Below are 18,326 nucleotides of genomic sequence, written 5' to 3'. Positions count from 1 at the left end.
TACCTCAGTTGAAAATGCAGAAATCACCAGTCTTCTGTGTCGCTCGCGCTAGGAGTTGGAGACTGGAGCTGTTCCTATTCGGCCATCTTGCTCCGCCCCGCAACCGCAACTTTAAAACAGTGCTGGCATGGTAGGCTTTACTGAGTAGGTGACACTGGAGCCAAGACTTGAAAAAAGTGAAGGAACTACCTACCGTGTGGCTGGCTACTTTGGGGAAAGCATGCCAGCCTGAGGGGAGAAAAGCCCTATTGCAAAAATACACCTAGACTATTCAAACAACAAAGAGGCCAGCATGTCAAAAGTGGATTTCTGGCCAAGGAAAATAGAAGAAGAGGTCCAAGAGATAATGGTCCTGGTTTGGTAGGATCTTTGGCATTTTAAAGACTTAATGCTTTTACGTTGACTGAAAGGGACCACTGCAAGGTTCTGAGCAGAAAAGGTATGTAACCTAATAAAAAAATTTTTGGGTTTTTTGTTGTTGTTTGTTTTTTTGAGACAGGGTCTCACTCTGTTGCCCATACTGGAGTGTAGAGGCACAATCTCGGCTCACTGCAACCTCTGCCTCCCGAGCTCAAGCAATCCTCCCACCTCAGCCTCCCAAGTAGCTTGGATGACAGGCGCCTGCCACCACACAGGATAATTTTTGTATTTTTTGCAGAGACAGGGCTTCACTATGTTGCCCAGGCTGGTCTCAAACTTCTGTGCTCAAGCAATCCTCCTGCCTTGGCCTCCCAAAGTACTTAGATTACAGGCATGAGCCACCATGCCTGGCTGATAAAACATTTTAATATGGTCGTCTAACTGGCAACAAGAGTACCAGAACTGAGCAGGAAAATAAGAGGCTGTGGCAGCAATCTAGATGAGAAATGACACTGGCTCAGTCCAGGATTTCATGACTGGACATGAGGGAAGAAAAGGACTCACAGATGTCTCCAAGGATTCTAGCCTGGGTCAACTAGAAAGATGGAGTTGTCTTCAATTAAAACAAAAAACAAATCAGCACTTTGGGAGGCCAAGGCAGGAGGATCACTTGAGCACAGGAGTTTGAAACCAACCTTGGGCAACAGAGTCAGACCCTGTCTCTACAGAACATACAAAAATTAGCTGGGCATGGTGGCACACAACTGTGTTCCCAGCTACTTGGGAAGCTGAGGCAGGAGGATCACTTGATACTGGGACGTCTAGGCTGCAGGGAGCTACAGCACTTCACTCTAGCCTGAGTTACAGAGCGAGACCTCAACTCCCCATCCTGCCAAAAAAGAATAAAGGCTGAGCAGGTATGAGGGATGAGGAGAGAGAGAAAGTTCAGTTTGGGGCTTGTGAAGTTTGAGACGTTGAGTAGGCACCTCAGTGCATAAGTGGAGGAGTTGGTGAGATATACAAACCTGGAGTTCAATAGCAGTGTTAGGTAGGGCTGGAGATACAAATTTGTGAGTCACTGCTATATATATATATATATATATATCTCAATGCATGGGACTATATGAAATCACCGGGGGAGTCAGTACAGACACAGAGAAGTGATAAAAGAACTGAGTCTTGAGAACACCAAGTTTATGAGTCTGGGAAGAAATAGAACTGGAAAAGGAAGGCTAACAAAGACTACTGAAGCACTAACTGTGATGGAGGAGGAAACTCAAGAGAAGTATAATGTTGGGGAAACCAAGAGAAGAAAATGTGTCAAGGAAGGAGTAACCAGCTGTGTTGATGTGCTACTAGGTCAAGTAAGATGTGGACTGAGAATGGCCAGTGGATTTACAATGTGGAAATAACCAGTGACGATGACAAGAATAGTTTCTCTAAAGTTCTATGAAAAGAAATCCTAAAACGTTACAGGAACTGTGAAGAGGAACTATATTAAGTCTGGTTCAATGACAACTACTGAGAGAAATGAAAAGGTAAGAAAAAAGCTTTCCTTATCTCTAAATACAGTTGCACAAAGTTTCTATCAAGTGTTTCCAATTTTCAATAACACAATTAGGCTTCCAACTTCCAATAACATAATTTAGGCTAAGACAAGACTTGGTACTTCAAGAAATTTTCAAAATCTGTTTAAAAGGTGTTCCATAGATTTCTCGGACCAAAAGCATCTAATTGCCTCAGTAGCTCTGTTCTGGCCATTTCTGATCTTTCTGTACTTAAAGCATACCTAACCTCAATAGCCTCATCTTCTCTATGAACCCATCTGACCACAGACTTACTCCCTCTTCTGAATTCCTGGTAACTTCTGCCCTCTCCCCTACTCCCCCTGCACTTAACTATAACCCATTGTAACAATTTCATGTATATATACCATCATCAGTCTCTACTAAACATAAGCCCCCAAAGGAAGGCCAAGTCCTTATTGCAAATTGTATACTTCAGTTTTATGTTAATAGTGCCTGCAAATGTGCAACACATAGATGTATCTGAATTGATGGTAAATAAAGTGACTAAAAAAAATTTTTTTTTTTTTAGAGCCATATTCGACAAATGGTGCTGAGACAAGATATCCACATGCAAAAGAATCACATAATATATAAAAACTAATTCAAATGAGCCGAATGCAGTGGCTCATGCCTATAATACAAGCACTTTGGGAGCCCGAGGTGGGTGGATTGCTTGGGCCCAGGAGTTTGAGACTAACTTGGGCAACATGGCAGAACTCCGTCCCTACAAAGAATACAAAAATTAGCAGGCGATGGTGGTGCACGCCCCTAGTCCAAGCTTCTAGGGAGGCCAAGGTGGGAAGACTGCTTGGGCCCAGAAGGTTGAGGCTACAGTGAGCCGCGAGCATGTCACTACACTCTAGCCTGGGCAACAGAGTGAGACTCTGTCTCAAAAAAAATAAAAACAAAAATAAAAATTAACTCAAAATGGAATAAAGACCTAAATGTAAGAGTTGAAACTATCGAATTCTTGCAAGAAAACAGATGCATTTTTGACCCTGAATTAGGCAATGGTTTTTCAGATATGACACCAAAAGCACAAGAAACCAAAGAAAAAATAAAATGGACTTCATCAAAATTAAAAACTTTTGTGTTGCAAACACTATCAATAAAGTGAAAAGATGATTCATAGAAAGGGAGCAAATATTTGGAAATCACATTCTGAAAGGGTCTAGTATCCAGACTATATAAAGAACTCATAAAGCTCAACAATAACAAGACAAACAATGCAATTTAAAAATGGGCAAAGCACAAGGCACCGTTCATGCCTGTAATCCCAGTACTCTGGGAGGCCAAGGTGGGAGAATCACTTGAGCCCAGGAGTTTGAGACTAGCCTGGGCAACAAGGCAAGACCCTGTCTCTACAGAAAAAATACAAAAATGTGGCTGGGCATGGTGGCTCATGCCTGTAGTCCCAGCAACTAGGGAGGCCGAGGCAAGTGGATCCCTTGAGCCCAGGAGGTTGAAGCTGCAGTGAGCTATGACTGCACCACTGCATTCCAGCCTGGATGACAGAACAAGACCCTATCTCAAAACACAAAAAAGAAGTCAAAGATTTGAATAGACATTTTTCAAAAGAAGATACACAAATAGCCAATAGGCACACAAAAAGATGCTCAATAGTATTGGTCATTTATGAGATGAAAATCAAAACTACAATGAGATACTACTTCATGCCCACTGTGATTGGCTACCAGGAAAACTTACAGTAACAAGTGTTGGAAAAGATGTGGAGAAATTCAAAGCCTTCTCCATTGCTATTGGAATATAAAATGGTGCAGACACCATGGAAAACAATTTGGCAGTTTCTCAGAAAGTTAAACAGTTACCATATGAACCAGAAATTCCACTCCTAGTTATATACCCAAAAGAACATGTCCACACAAAAACCTGAATCAGAATGTTCACAGTAGCATTATTCATAAGACAAAAACTGGTAACAAACCAAACCTGCAAATGATGAATGGATAAACAATGGACCAGTCATTAAAGGAAATGAGGTACTGATACATACTATGACACAGATGAACCTTGAAAATAATACATTAAGTATTCAATAAGCCAGACACAAAAGGCCACATATTGTGTCATTTCATTTACATGAAAGGTACAGAATAGACAAATTTACAGAGACAGATGTAGATTAATGGTAGTCAGGGTGAGAGGAGGCAGGGTGGGAATGGAGAGTGACACTAAGTGCTGGATTTCTTTTGGAAATAAAGAAAATGTTTTTTAAAAGAAAGTTATACCTCCTATCCATCCAGACTTATTTATTTCTATATCAGCAGACAACAAGCTGGGAAAAATATAAAAAATAAAAAGGGTGCCAGGCACAGTGGCTCACGCCTGTAATCACAGCACTATGGAAGGCCAAGGCAGACGGATCACTTGAGGTCAGGAGTCTGAGACCAGCCTGGCCAATATGGTGAAACCCCGTCTCTACTAAAAATACAAAAATTAGCTGGGCGTGGTGTTGGGCAGGCGCCTGTAATCCCAGCCACTAGGGAGGCTGGGGCAAGAGAATAGCTTGAACCCTGAAGGGGGAGGCTACAGTAAGCTGAGATTGCACCACTGCACTCCAGCCTTGGTGACAGAGCGAGACTCGAGACTTGGTCTCAAAAGCAATAATGATAAAAATAAAAAAGGAGGAGGAGAGAGGTCACCTAGAATTTACCACTGAACTTCCACGCACCAACCTTGAAATCTGCTGATATTTTCAAATCGTAGTAACTTATATACCTGGAGTTTGGTGCTGTTTGTTACCTCCTTTTCTTCCTTTACCATCTACAAATTCCTCTAATTTTTGGTTTTCAATTTTATGAATGACAGATACAAGCAGTTTATGGCCAATTAATTAACATTGAGAGTTCTCAGAATGCTCCAAGGAAAAATAATTTCTACAAGGTATTTGGAAACTCAAGAAAAGCAGAATGGAATAATCTGAAAGAGAACCCTGGGAAAGCCCTGTTAAGAGAGAAATATTTCACTAATGCATTTTCAAATGGATTCAGTGGAAAGCAGCCAAAGGTAAAAACAGGTTTGAAAATCACTATAATGACCAGACTGACAGTCAACCAAACTTCTATAAGTCCTACTAGGAGAGTTCTAATGTTTTTTTGATCTCTCTGTATGAAAACACAACCTGCTTCTAGGAGAACCTTTATGTGAATGAAATCTAACTGGATTCAGTTCCTGGAAGAAAAGCTGGGAAATTAACTGTGACAGCCATCTGCACCATAACTACATCCAGGTTGGCCACCGCAGTGGTCACTTATCATCCAGGAGAAAGTCCTGCACTAACTGTGTCTTCCAATGTAATAAACCCAGGGAACCCAGGCCCAATACATGAGCCTGAAAGAAACAGCTCTGACGCAATGCTCACTCATCACTGAATAGTCACAAGTACTTTTTAAAGTCACTTTTATGATTAAACAAGTATAAGAATTAGCATGTTCAACACAAGCAAAGAACCAACATATGTAGACCATCTACTTGTGTTGCTTTATTAAGTTAAAAATTTCAATACAATAGAACAGCACCTTTTATTATATAAACAGATTTTAAGCACAACACTCTCAAAATTTTCAAGTTCTGCCCTTGAGCCTCACTGCTTTGCCATTTTAGGATGTATGCCCTCTAGTTTCACAGAAACAATAAATTAGGAAAACGTTTCCATAGCATCTTATACTTCCCTATCAGAGTTTCACACTTTGTTGTAAATAGTTATTTGTCCATTACTCCCACAAAATTAACTTTAGTAGGAAATATGATTAATCCCCAATGTTTGGCATAGTAACTGGCATACACTACACATTCAATAACTATTTACCAAAAGAATAAATATGAAAATAATTAATTATGTATTACATAATCTCAATTTCAAACCCAGCATTGAAGACTGTCTGGTACTACCAACACCCTCTGAAATTGCCAGTAGTTTCACTCAGCAGTTCACTGATCCCTCACTCACTCACAGAATGTTTAGTATCTGCTACACAATATCACTGCAGCCTAAGTTCTCCAAATATCAAGCAAGTTAGGAAATAATACTGTTCCTGATTGTTAACAACATTGTCGCCTAAGTAGAAAATCCCAAGGAATCTGCACACAAACACAATTCAAGAATAGGTGAGAGTTCAACAAGGTCACAGTATCCAAGATCAACACAAACATACAAACACACATATGCCCACATATTTTCAAATAAGACATATTCATAAAAGAGTCCCCTTGCATCAGTTCCTTCTCTCTTCCAAATAACAACCTCTCCCACCAACCCCAGGAATTAATGGGTTTGTGCTCTGACTCAAGTCACTTTTGAGACAGTTTCTTTTTTACAAAACTATTTCCATGTTTGTCAAAGATGCAATGAAACATCTCTAGTATATAATGTGACCCTACAAAAGTACATTCTAAGTCAGAATATAGGAAGGTAGAACAAACATATATTAAAAGGGTGACTGGTTTGCACAAAGCTAAAAACTATAAAATCCCTAGTTATACCTCGGTTACACCTTCAATACAGTTTTAGCATTTTGTACATACATTTGTTTTACTTTCTTCCCTATGATCACAAGGGTTAAAAAAAAACTACGTCTCGTGTCCAGCTCTGTGACAAGATTTACCCACTATTTTGACTCACCTTAATACAATCAAGACAAATAAATCATCAACACTGACAAGTATGTTTCTCATCCCTATTCAGTATTTGCACTTTTAATTTTCTGTCTGCCACTTATTTTTATGATATGGGGGGATGGGGGCTCAACTGCACAAACACATGGTTAAAGATAGCATTGCTAAAACTAAACAGCTGGTTGGTAGGCAGCACACCATGTTGTAGCCTGAAATGTCTGCTCATCAGGAGATAATAAAAAGTTCTAATTTGGTCTATAAAAGGCAGTTAGTTTAAAGGTGTCAATTACACCATGAAATACACGCTGCCCACGAGTCAAACACGTGAGACATGAGACCCACCATACTTGAGAGCACTCTATAAAAAAAGAGGGAAGCACAATATTAAAAAGTATTGTTGTGGGGATGATTTTCAAAAAGGTTGAAAATATCACCACTTAAGACTAGAATATTTTCAGAGAAATAAGATTTCCCAGAAATCACTAAGACCTGGCTTGACATTTTAATGAATATCCTGTAGGCAGGAAAAATTTAAAATATCCAAGTTTATAAATATTACATGTATTGCATTTGAGCTCTTCTGAGTTATGAAAAGTTAACTCCACTTTCATAAGATGGACAGAGATCTTAAATTTATAATTAAGTGGAACGCAAAATGGAACACAAGTTCTGATGCAGACAAATACGAAGAAATCCATTTAGGAAACAAACCTAACCGTACCTAAATAAAAACTCAGACCTCATAGAGATATACTTCGGAATTCATTCTAGATTAGCTATTTAAATAAAAACATTAAAATCAGAAAGCTAAAAGAGTATTAGGCATCACTAAGAAGGCTGGTGCGGGGGAGAATCTATGATATACCACTCTTATAAAAGCCTTGATGCCTTAAAATACAAAATGAAACCAAGAAAAAACAGAAAAAAAAAGGTAAAAGGGAGAACTATGACATTTAGATTCAATTAATATTTATTGAGTGCTGAAGGCCTGCATCAGCAGTGTTCAAGATACTTTTCCCATGTTATCAATTTCTACACAGATTTAAGAAATTTAGAATGGGAATAAAGTAGATAAAGGATAAAAAGATCTAAGACTGACTCTACAAAAATCACTGACAAGGTGACCATGGATATCCTTGCGAAGTATTAGAATAGAAAAACTTGAAACTTGAAAAGGTAAGGTTGGTATTTTTTAAAAATAAAGGACTATTTCACTTCATCCGTAGTAAAATAAACTGTGGTACACTGAAACTTTGGGGTTCTTGTGAGCTACTTCAGCACCTAGGACACAGCGGCTGCTTAGAGGAAGGAGAAAATGCACAAATAGAACACATCAATTTTTTTCTGGAGGAGGCAGACACAGAAAACAAAATTTTTTCCATATATTAGTAGCTGGTAAATCTGCAAAGTAAAAGAAAGCATGGTATTTGGTGCTCAACTCCTGACCTTTCAGAGAACAGTAAATTGACAGGCATTCTGATCCAGAGAGATTATTAAAGACCACTGCATCAAATTAGAGGCACAGTGTGCTGCAAAACCAAGCATGAGGAAAAAACGAAATAAAGTTAATATTTAAGAGCTAAATTACATGGTACAGACTAATAGTGCTACTGGAGCAAAGAACAGTATCAATGACTATCATAGAGAAGACAGGAAAGGCTTTAAAGTATATGAGGCAAGAACTGCAGAGAGAAGAAAAAAGATACAGGCACGGGATTTTATTTGTTTGTTTGTTTGTTTTTGTTTTGAGATGGAGTCGCCCAGGCTGGAGTACAGTGGCGCGATCTCGGCTCACTGCAAGCTCCGCCTCCTGGGTTCACACCATTCTCCTGCCTCAGCCTCCCGAGTAGCTGGGACCACAGGCGCCCGCAACCACACCCGGCTATTTTTTTTTTTTTTTTTTTTTGGTATTTTAGTAGACACGGGGTTTCACCCTGTTAGCCAGGATGGTCTCGATCTCCTGACCTCGTGATCCGCCCGTCTCAGCCTCCCAAAGTGCTAGGATGAGATTTTAAACATATGTCTGTGCCAGTCACATTTTAGAGAACCCGTTCACTCCCTTCAAATTCCAAGTATAAAGACTTAATCTCTAGGCATCTCATTTATCTCTGAAATGAATGGTGGAACCATATTAGGTTTCCTGTAGCATTGGAATCTGGATTTCATATTTAAAAATCAAACTCAGGCCAGGTGCTGTAGCTCACGCCTGTAATTCCAGAACTCTGGGGGGCCGAGGCGGGTGGATCATTTGAGGTCAGGAGTTCAAGACCAGCCTGGCCAACACGGTGAAATCCCGTCTCCACTAAAACTACAAAAATCAGCCGGGTGGTAGTGGCGCACACCTGTAATCCCAGCTATTCGGGAGGCTGAGGCAGGAGAATCACTTGAACCCAGCAGGCAGAGACTGTGGTGAGCCAAGACACTACAATCTAGTCTGGGCCACACAGTAAGATGCCCCCTCCACCTGCCCCCCCCACCCAAAACAAAAACAAAAACAAAATCCAACTCAGATTTCTATCTTCCCCTCTCCTAAACTTTCTATTTTCTACCTGGTTCCATAATGATCTACCCATCATTCATGCTTAAAACCTTGGATTAACCTTTGGTTTTTCCTGCCCTTTTCTCCTACTCTGCCAGACTCCATCCGTGCACCAACTCCTGGTCATTCCTTCCCTCGGAAGATCCCTTTCATGGGTCCCTTTAAATTTCTACCACCAGTACCCAAAGACAGGTCCCTATTTCATCAAATCTAGGTTGACACTTAGCCTTAACTAACCTTCTTGCCTCTACTCAAACCTCACTCCCAACTCCAAACCAACCTAAATATTGCTGACAACTGGTCTCTGATGATGTCCCTGTCCCCTCCCTATTCAAAATGTCCCCACCCCACCCCAAAGTAATTCAATATCTTCCCAGTCTACTACTTTTCCTGGTATCCATGGCTTTACAAAATCTGATTCCAACGTAATTTTAATGCTCTTATCGCCTTTCCCCTGCAATCTGGTCATTCACCTCTCACTCCTCTACACCTTTGTTCTTGCCATCCTCCCCTCCAGGCACTCCATCTGCTTTTTCTACTATTCACATTCAATCTCTGCTACTAAAACTTCCCATAGGTAAAAAGAGTCTCTCCTTGTCTTAAATCCCACCCCTTTTTGTCTGCACCACTCATGTAGCATTTAGCCTAGATACATAAGCTTGCATTATAGGGCACTGCTTTTGTTTGCGTGTTTGTTAAAAAAATGCCAGTCTCATCTCCCTAACTGGACACAAAGTTCTTAGAGGATGAAAATGCTTGTTCTTTGTAACTCCTAGAAGATTTTGCTTAGTTCTACCTATAAATGGTGATTAATAACTACTGATGAGGTGATCTAAAGTTCAGCTGAAATAATGCCTATCTACTCCCATGCAGTTCTTTGTAAGGGCTCTTTCTCTTCACTGGTGTCTGTACTAACCAGAAGCACTGTTATATACTGTGCCATGGTCTTGTTTCTTTCGCCTTTCAAATATGAGTCTGGTCTCTCCAACTAAGTTCCTTAAAGACTCATTCTGATACCTTTTCAGCATTCTTTACAGTATTAATCAGACCACTTGGCACAGAACGGTATTTAACATAAACCAGTAATAAAGACACCTAAATATTACTCAAAGTGTCTCAAACAGTGCGTGGACCAGGCGTGGTAGCTCACGCCTATAATCCCCAGCACTTTGGGAGGACGAGGTGGGCAGATTACAAGGTCAGGATATCGAGACCATCCCGGGCAACATGGTGAAACCTCGTCTCTACTAAAATTAAAAAAAAAAAAAAAAAAAAAAAATTAGCCAGGCCTGGTGGCGTGTGCCTGTAATCCCAGCTACTCGGGGGACTGAGGCAGGGGACTGAGGCAGGGGAATCGCTTGAACTCGGGAGGCGGAGGTTGCAGTGAGCCAAGATCGTGGCTGGAGCCACTGCACTCCAGCCTGGGCAACAGAGCGAGACTCCGCCTCAAAAAAAAAAAAAATAAAAAAAGTGCTTAACACTACTTAAGGCACAGACTTTATAAATAACACGTCTACCCTGTTTTACAAATTTCAAAGCCAGTTCACATCTATTATCTATTTCATTCTCATAACTCTGTGATGTCAGTTAACTGAAGGAAAAACTGGCTAAACAAGATTGTAGGATCAGGCTGGGTGCAGTGGCTCACGCCTGTAATCCCAGCACTTTGGGAGGCTGAGGCGGGTGGATCACTTGAGCCCAGGAGTTCCAGACCAGCCTGGCCAACATGATGAAACCCCGTCGCTACTAAAAATACAAAAATTAGCTGTGCATTGTGCACACCTGTAATCCCAGCTACTTGGGAACACATGAATCGCTTGAACCCGGGAGGCAGAGGTTGCAGTGAGCTGAGATCACACACCACTGCACTCCAGCCTAGGTGACAGAGTAAGACTCTGTTTCCAAAAAAAAAAAAAAAAAAAACAACAACAAAAAGGTTGTAGAACCAGTAAACTGGCAGTGCAAGGATTCAAACCCAGACCTCCTGGGCCCAGGGTCAAAAGTTTAGGTACTACTCCACAAGTACAGACTCATCTTCTCAACTAGCCTCCAAGTTCCTGGAGGACCAGGGCCATGAATAACATTTCTTTTAAAAGATTATTTCCTTATCTCCTCCCAAATGTCTTCATGTATCAATAAGATGAATTAAACCTATATGAATTCTGCAGATACAACAAACTCATCAGAAATAACACACAGCCTGACACTACATTGTGCCCCCGTAACAGAAGAAATCACCATCCAGGCCTCCATCTTAAGTGGAGATAGATTTGGTAATATAAGCCTATGTCCTCCCCAAACGACATTCCCAAACAACCATTTTGAGCTCAGCCACACAACCACCACACCCACATAAAGTGAAAGCATACTGCATTTCTCAAAATCCTCGAGTCCTGCCAGATAGTCTAGTCTTTGTTTTTTGAAGGGTTGAGCTAACATCTAATCTAAAGAGAATGGCCAGAAGTTTCTGCTACTCTTAGAGCTTTCAAGGAAACGGCCAGTTAGAGAGCATCATCTCCTGGAAGTACCATGGGTCTCCAAGTACACATAGCTCAAAGCCAGGGCCCTCCACAATTTTCTCCCTAAACTGCATTTTTGGATCATTTTCAAAGACTTCAGAAGCCTTACAGATGAAGAAGCAGGGACCTAAATAAAAATAAGTTAGTTTTAATATTCCAAGTGAACAGTTTGCTAAAACACCCTTTTCACCATCCTAAAGACTAAGAGACTAAGACATGAAAACAACAGAAACTTCTCTATCAGCTGTAGTATAATAGTATCACAGAAGTGTTGGCAAGTTTCTCCTTACCAATGTTATTATCCAGAGTTTACTTTAGAAATAAAATAACTTTAGGAAAATAACTTTACCATGTCAAGCATTAAAGTAACTTCAAAAAAGTTCCCAAGAGGAATATGAACCAAGCTGTATTCTCTAGTCTACAGATTAAGTCATACTAACAACTCACTACTTGAATTATATGAACATTATAGTTAGGAGGCAAGGCAAAAGCTGAGAAGGGGAGACTACCCAGGAAAACATCTCAGAGAATGTTACTGATATAACATGTAGCTGTTCCACTGTAATAGACATATATTACTCTGTCTGGGTTTAAGTGTTCCTTTCTAGAACTGTCTCTTCTCTACCTGATGAACAGTGTATCATAAGGCCATATACCTCCTGAGGGGGTGAGCACAGCTCAAGGTGGCCAGAAGACCTGGCTCCCTGGCCCCAATTACTGATTCAGGGAGAGAATCCAAAACAGAATAATAAAGGTACTCCCTGGAGTATCTTCAACAAAATAGCCATGTTCCTGTCTTTTGAGCTCCATTGGTCATCTCTACCCCATGGGAAGAAAACTTCCCTGAAAATGAAGCCAACAGTTGACAGAAGAGAAGATCAGTCCTGATGACATCCTTGGTGCCCCTGGAGCCAGCCTAGCGCTAACCTCAGCCTATTTATACATCAACAAATTCCATTTTAATGAACACTATTATGTCACCTGCCAGTCTAAATGAATAAGGTGCCCAATAACAAGGAATTAATTATCTCCAGAGTGAGCCTGGAAAAAAAAAAATGGCTAACAAAGTTAAATCTACTTCTAAACCCAACAGGAAACACCAATATATTCACCATTTATTCTTATCACCTAAAATAGCCTAAATAACTAGAGCAACAGTCTGTTCTTCTCTTAGAATATCTGAACAATGTCCACTCAAACTTTTATTTATGACCTACTGATACACTATTTTCCAGACTAGATGTTAAACACAGATACCAAATTGTATTCAAAACAAAGTCACTATTGACTCAAGAGTGTCTTGTCAGTATTTAGCAAAAGTCTAGGTAACAAAGGGGCAACCTGGCTATGTGGCCTATTCCATGTACACCACAGAATAAGGCTAAAAAGGTAAACAAGCTACTAGTCTACCAAGCCCTGATATAATACATTTACTTTCGTTCAAAACAATATATTCAACACTGGTCAGCTCTGAAAAAGTACAGATCATTCATATATACAAATAAGCATACTTTTCAACACATATATATATAATATACACAATCCAAATTTTAGAGTGGAAGATTATACCTAACATGCGACCCTCAACCTCTGGTTTCCGTGTCCTGATGCAATATCATGCCACAGCGATGAGTTAAAAATGTGACCTCCACAAGATTTTTTTTTTTTCATATTTACTTGCCTACTTAAACCTTCTCATTTGTTACCCCCACATTTTTAAAAAGAAACCAGTTCTCCAACTGGTAACCAAATTTTCAACAGTTTCTTTGATTCAACAAAGAGATACGGGTAGGAGTTATGGTTTACATGAGTTTTACTACTAAAAGTCACAAAATACACATACACCAAAGGAGTTTTAGGTGCCAGTAGAGTATATGTTGATCACTCCCACAGATGAAGACATCTTTACCAACTTGCAAAGTGAGATAACACTAAGCCTTAATCATAGTAAATGGAAATACATATCCGATTCCTTAAAGAAAAAACGAAAAGTGACAAATCGTCATTTCACTGGATTCTTTCAAAATTTTTTCTGGAGGTCAGGCGTGATGGGTCACGTCTGTAATCCCTGCACTTTGGGAGGCCGAGGCAGGTGGATTGCTTGAGGTCAGGAGTTCAAGACCAGCCTGACCCACATGTTGAAACCCTGTCTTTACTAAAAATACAAAAATTAGCCAGGCGTGGTGGTGGGCGCCTGTAATCCCAGCTACTTGGGAGGCTGAGGCAGAAGAATTGCTTGAAGCAGGAGGCGGAAGTTGCAGTGAGCTGAGATCACACCACTGCACTCCAGCCTGGGTGACAGAGGGAGGCTGTCTCAAAAAACAACAATGAAAATTTTTTTTCTGGAAACTGGCATTTATGTCTGTGAAGTGGGCAACCAGGTGGTCCAGGAACAAGAGTAGAAAGATTTTTCACTGGGTGTCCTTTTTTATCATTTGAGTTTATACCATTTGAATGTACTATTTACTGGGTTATCTTTTTCATTGTTTGAATGGATACCATTTGAATGTATGACCTACTAAAAATAAATAAATGCATTTTAAATTTAGAAAATTCCTTGAAAGTCACTTTCAGAAACCACATTAGAACTCCATTAAATAATAGTCTAAAAATAATCAGAAAAAAATACTGCATGTCCCTCACTCTTACAAAAACTGCTATTTTCCCAAGTATACTTTAAACACGTCCTGAAACCATTACCAACTGTTTCTGCGTAATTTTCTTTCACAAAGTATGAATTCAGAATACCAGCAAAACATGATAAATAGTTCTTTCCTGTTTTTCCCTTCCACCACAGTGGTGCTAATGGGAAACAACATAAATTTGCCAATAGGAAAAAAATGCTAAAAGGCATATAATCACAAATCAAATCACCAAAATTTAACCATACAGTAGCTAACCCTGTTAACTCAGAGTTATCCAAAGCGTGGGTCCCATATCACTGATGCAAATGGTAATTTAAGCTAGTATGTAATCTAATATTTAAATGGTTATGAATTTATTTTAACATGTAGTGTATTATACCTAATACCTACACACCACATGTAGGACTACACAAATATCATCGCCTAAGATAAATCTACTTAAGTAAAATTGTTAGTCCATCTGAAAAGTAAGAGTGCACATGTGTATGAGTGAAGTTTTAGAAGCACCAATGCACTATACAAATTAGATCGAGGCACACTGGGAATGACCACCAGCCTACATTAACCACAATGAACCTTAGACCAAACTTTGTGCTCACAGGGAAACCCTCACTGAAAGGCTGACACAACTAAATGACAGAAGTTGTGATCTCTATTCCTTTTACCTTGGGCACCTCACTGCAGGCTCTGGCTCACTCCCCACCCTCCTATCTACCACCCTAAGGTTTCTAATTCCAAAGGCATGAAGTCTAGAGTCAATCAGTCTCCAGGGAGAGGAATGGTTTGGGCCTTGACACAGCTCTTCAATATTCTCCCTGGTTCTTATTGCTTCTTCATATTTCTATTACACCTATGTTGTCCCTGAACCACCAATATTCCCTAACTGGCTATGGCACCAAGTCAAAGCCTGCACTTCCCTCTTAGAGCCTTATATTCCATTATTGTTCTCTGCTGCAAGCCTGATACCAGCACAACCCCATTTAAAAAAAAAAAAAAAAAAAAAAGATATTCTGTTCTGAGGCTGATGGATTTGGCCAGAGGTGGATTAAACGGGACAGCACAAACCAATTCACCCAGGTATGAGAGACCAGCCCATACTACCCTCATTCCCCCAAGGGTATTTGCACTAAGAAACTTTCATTTAAAAAAGATTAATGAGAGAAATTTTATGTGAAAGATTTTCAGCCTACTTAAAGGTGATTTAGACCACCTGAGAAATTTTAGGGCTCACTGCAGGACTATCTAACTAAACTCTATTTATGTAAGATCAGTTTCCATCACAAACTATCCTAACAGCTCATTTAGTATATAGCTGTCTGCTCACAACTTTAGAGAGGAAAAAACATTTTTAACATAAAACATTCATCCTCAGAAACTGAACCAATCCCCCTTTACGTTAGCTAAAGGATGCTTCTGCAACAGTCATTCACCAGTATGATGCAATGATGTGTTCCATATAGTCCTCAAAAATTCTGTTTTATTCACACCAGATTCTTGCAAGATTACCACATGTAATAGCAGAGAATGAGGTCTGAAGTCCTGACAAAGGGGTCCCAATTAGAGCCTCTCAGGTTACCGGGATCATTTGCCCAGACAGGTATATTCAGAAACCCTAAAGTCTTCCCTTTAAACTTGAAAATAGGGTTCCAAACTCAGTTTTCAGTGAAATACCTTTGAGAAGAGTATATTTAAGTTTCAACGTAATATCTACCACATCACCTGCCGAGAACTTTAATTTAGAAATCACCTGTTTTCAAAAATACAATAGCCCAGATGCCAAAAAATGATGTTTATCTTCACACAAAAGAACACCAAAAGAAGAAAGATTTTATTTGGGAAACTAGACCTGACACTTGTGGTATTTATTTTCTTTCACGTTTTTACTAAGTTTTAGCTAAAACTAAACTACCTTTAGTCACTTAATCCTATTATTGAAGAATTAAAGGAAATCAAAGAGATACCAATATAAGACTAGCGATTTGGCAGACAAGGGGGAAAAAATTAGGCTGAAAAAGGAACACACAAACTCACCAACTCAGACTGTTTTTAACAGCATAGGCCGGGCGCGGTGGCTCAAGCCTGTAATCCCAGCACTTTGGGAGGCCGAGACAGGCGGATCACGAGGTCAGGAGATCGAGACCATCCTGGCTAACACGGTGAAACCCCGTCTCTACTAAAAAAAAAATACAAAAAACTAGCCGGGCGAGGTGGCGGGCGCCTGTAGTCCCAGCTACTCGGGAGGCTGAGGCAGGAGAATGGCGTAAACCCGGGAGGCGGAGCTTGCAGTGAGCTGAGATACAGGCCACTGTACTCCAGCCTGGGCGACAGAGCGAGACTCCGTCTCAAAAAAAAAAAACAAAACAAAACAAACAAAAAAAAACAGCATAGCATACTGTGGCCAACACCCCTCGGACCATAAATTCTGAGAAAAGTTCCCTAGTACCCAGTGAAGATGTCAAAAACAAATTCTTGCCTCAACAATTCCTCACCATCATTTTATCCATTTGAGACTGGCCCTAAATTTTCTAAAACAAAGCTCACAATCACATCCCCCTTCAACTTACATCCTCTATCATGGAAGAAAGGTACTTTTTGTTCCATCATTTTCCTCTCAAACTCTGCCTATGACCTGGTCCCTACAAAGGAAATGTTCCTTCCACCTCTCCAAGTCTAGGCCCTTCATTCTCTTCCTCCACTGGTTCCTTGGCGGGGCCGGGAGCACAGAGGGAATACCTCCCACCGCTGTACTGGATTTCCCACACCTCGGTTCACATCACATTTTTCTTCTTAACCCCCAGTAATCTGGCTTGTCTTAGCAATTCTATGAAACTGCAAGCACAGAGGGTTACTGACTCCCAATAGCCAAATAAAAGCCGACCAACTTCTCCTTTTCTAAGCCCTCACCCTTTTCGGTTTCTCCTGGCTCTATCCAGCCTTGGCTCTCCACTCGCCAAGGGAAATTCAAGACTGTGGTTAGACCCCAGTCTTTCTTCTGTGCAATCTAAGTGATCTCCTCCACTGTCCTCCTATAAATGACATCAGAAAACAGTCTTAGACCTATGCATCTTCAGCCACCAGTAAATATGAGAGCCCTCGATTCTATCTTCATTAAGCCCTTCAACTTTACCTCACATGTCCAAAACCAAATTCAAAGTCTTCCCAGGATTCCTGTCCCATTCCACCTTCACTTCCCTGTATCTATGAACTATATCATCATCGCCAACGTCAAATTTCCCTTCACAGGCAGCCACCAAGGTCTGCTCATTTTTCCATACTAGTATTGCAACTCCTATGAGAATTAGTATGGTTTTTCCATATTAATATCTCATCCACTATGACTGCAGGTTTGCTTCCTTCCTGGAGTTCAAAAATGACTGCAGTGCCCAGAACGAGAAGTTGCTGTAAGACTCCTTTCCCATGGACCAGCACCCATCCTCAACTGAAATGCAGTCTGGGAAAACAAAGTGTGAAAAAACGAAGGAGGAGGGGAGAGACACTCAGCTAACGCCACTGCCCTCATCTCACCTGCCACAAACAATCTGCATCTTCCCCCAGCTACCAAACCGTCCTTCACATAAATTTCTGTTCAGTCCACAAGCTGAGAAGCCCCCTCAGCCTCTTTAATAAACCCATTAAATAAGTCCTTTACTTCTTGATCAAGAGGAATCATCGCTGTGACTTTTTAAGTGTAAGAAAACCAAGCCTTTAAAAGTACTTGTCCTCAGGGCTTGGGGCAATAAAAAAAAAAAAAAAAAATCTAGGTGAAACACCTTCTATAGGAAAATTTATTTTATTTTTTTGAAAGAACTTGACCAGACAAAGCAAGTAACCAGCAACATGTGCACAGTTTACTTGGGCAAACGTCGCCCGTTCCTCCTCAGTGTCATCAGAAGGTACACTAGGAGAATAGAAGGGTTTGATTGAGCTGGTTTCCAAGGAACCATGTCAGAGCCGCTGCGGAGTTAGGAGCTGCGTCCACACAGCAGCCAAATCATGAAGTTGCAGGAGCGGCTGTTGTTAACCCACAGCTAAGAATAACGCTCGACTTTCCAAAATAAGA

At 40.5% G+C, this 18,326-nt stretch overlaps 1 protein-coding gene across 1 annotated transcript in view; it reads right to left on the bottom strand.

Annotated features, from left to right (window-relative positions):
* RMND5A (required for meiotic nuclear division 5 homolog A) overlaps positions 1-18,326 on the bottom strand; it is a 69,039-nt gene that overhangs the window by 49,379 nt on the left and 1,334 nt on the right. The gene's annotated exons all lie outside the window — the stretch shown is intronic.

Source organism: Rhinopithecus roxellana, chromosome 17 (assembly GCF_007565055.1).
Source record: "Rhinopithecus roxellana isolate Shanxi Qingling chromosome 17, ASM756505v1, whole genome shotgun sequence".
Classification (NCBI taxonomy): domain Eukaryota; kingdom Metazoa; phylum Chordata; class Mammalia; order Primates; family Cercopithecidae; genus Rhinopithecus; species Rhinopithecus roxellana.
The sequence above is the reverse complement of the archived record's forward strand: the minus strand, read 5'-3'. Positions and strand labels throughout refer to the sequence as shown.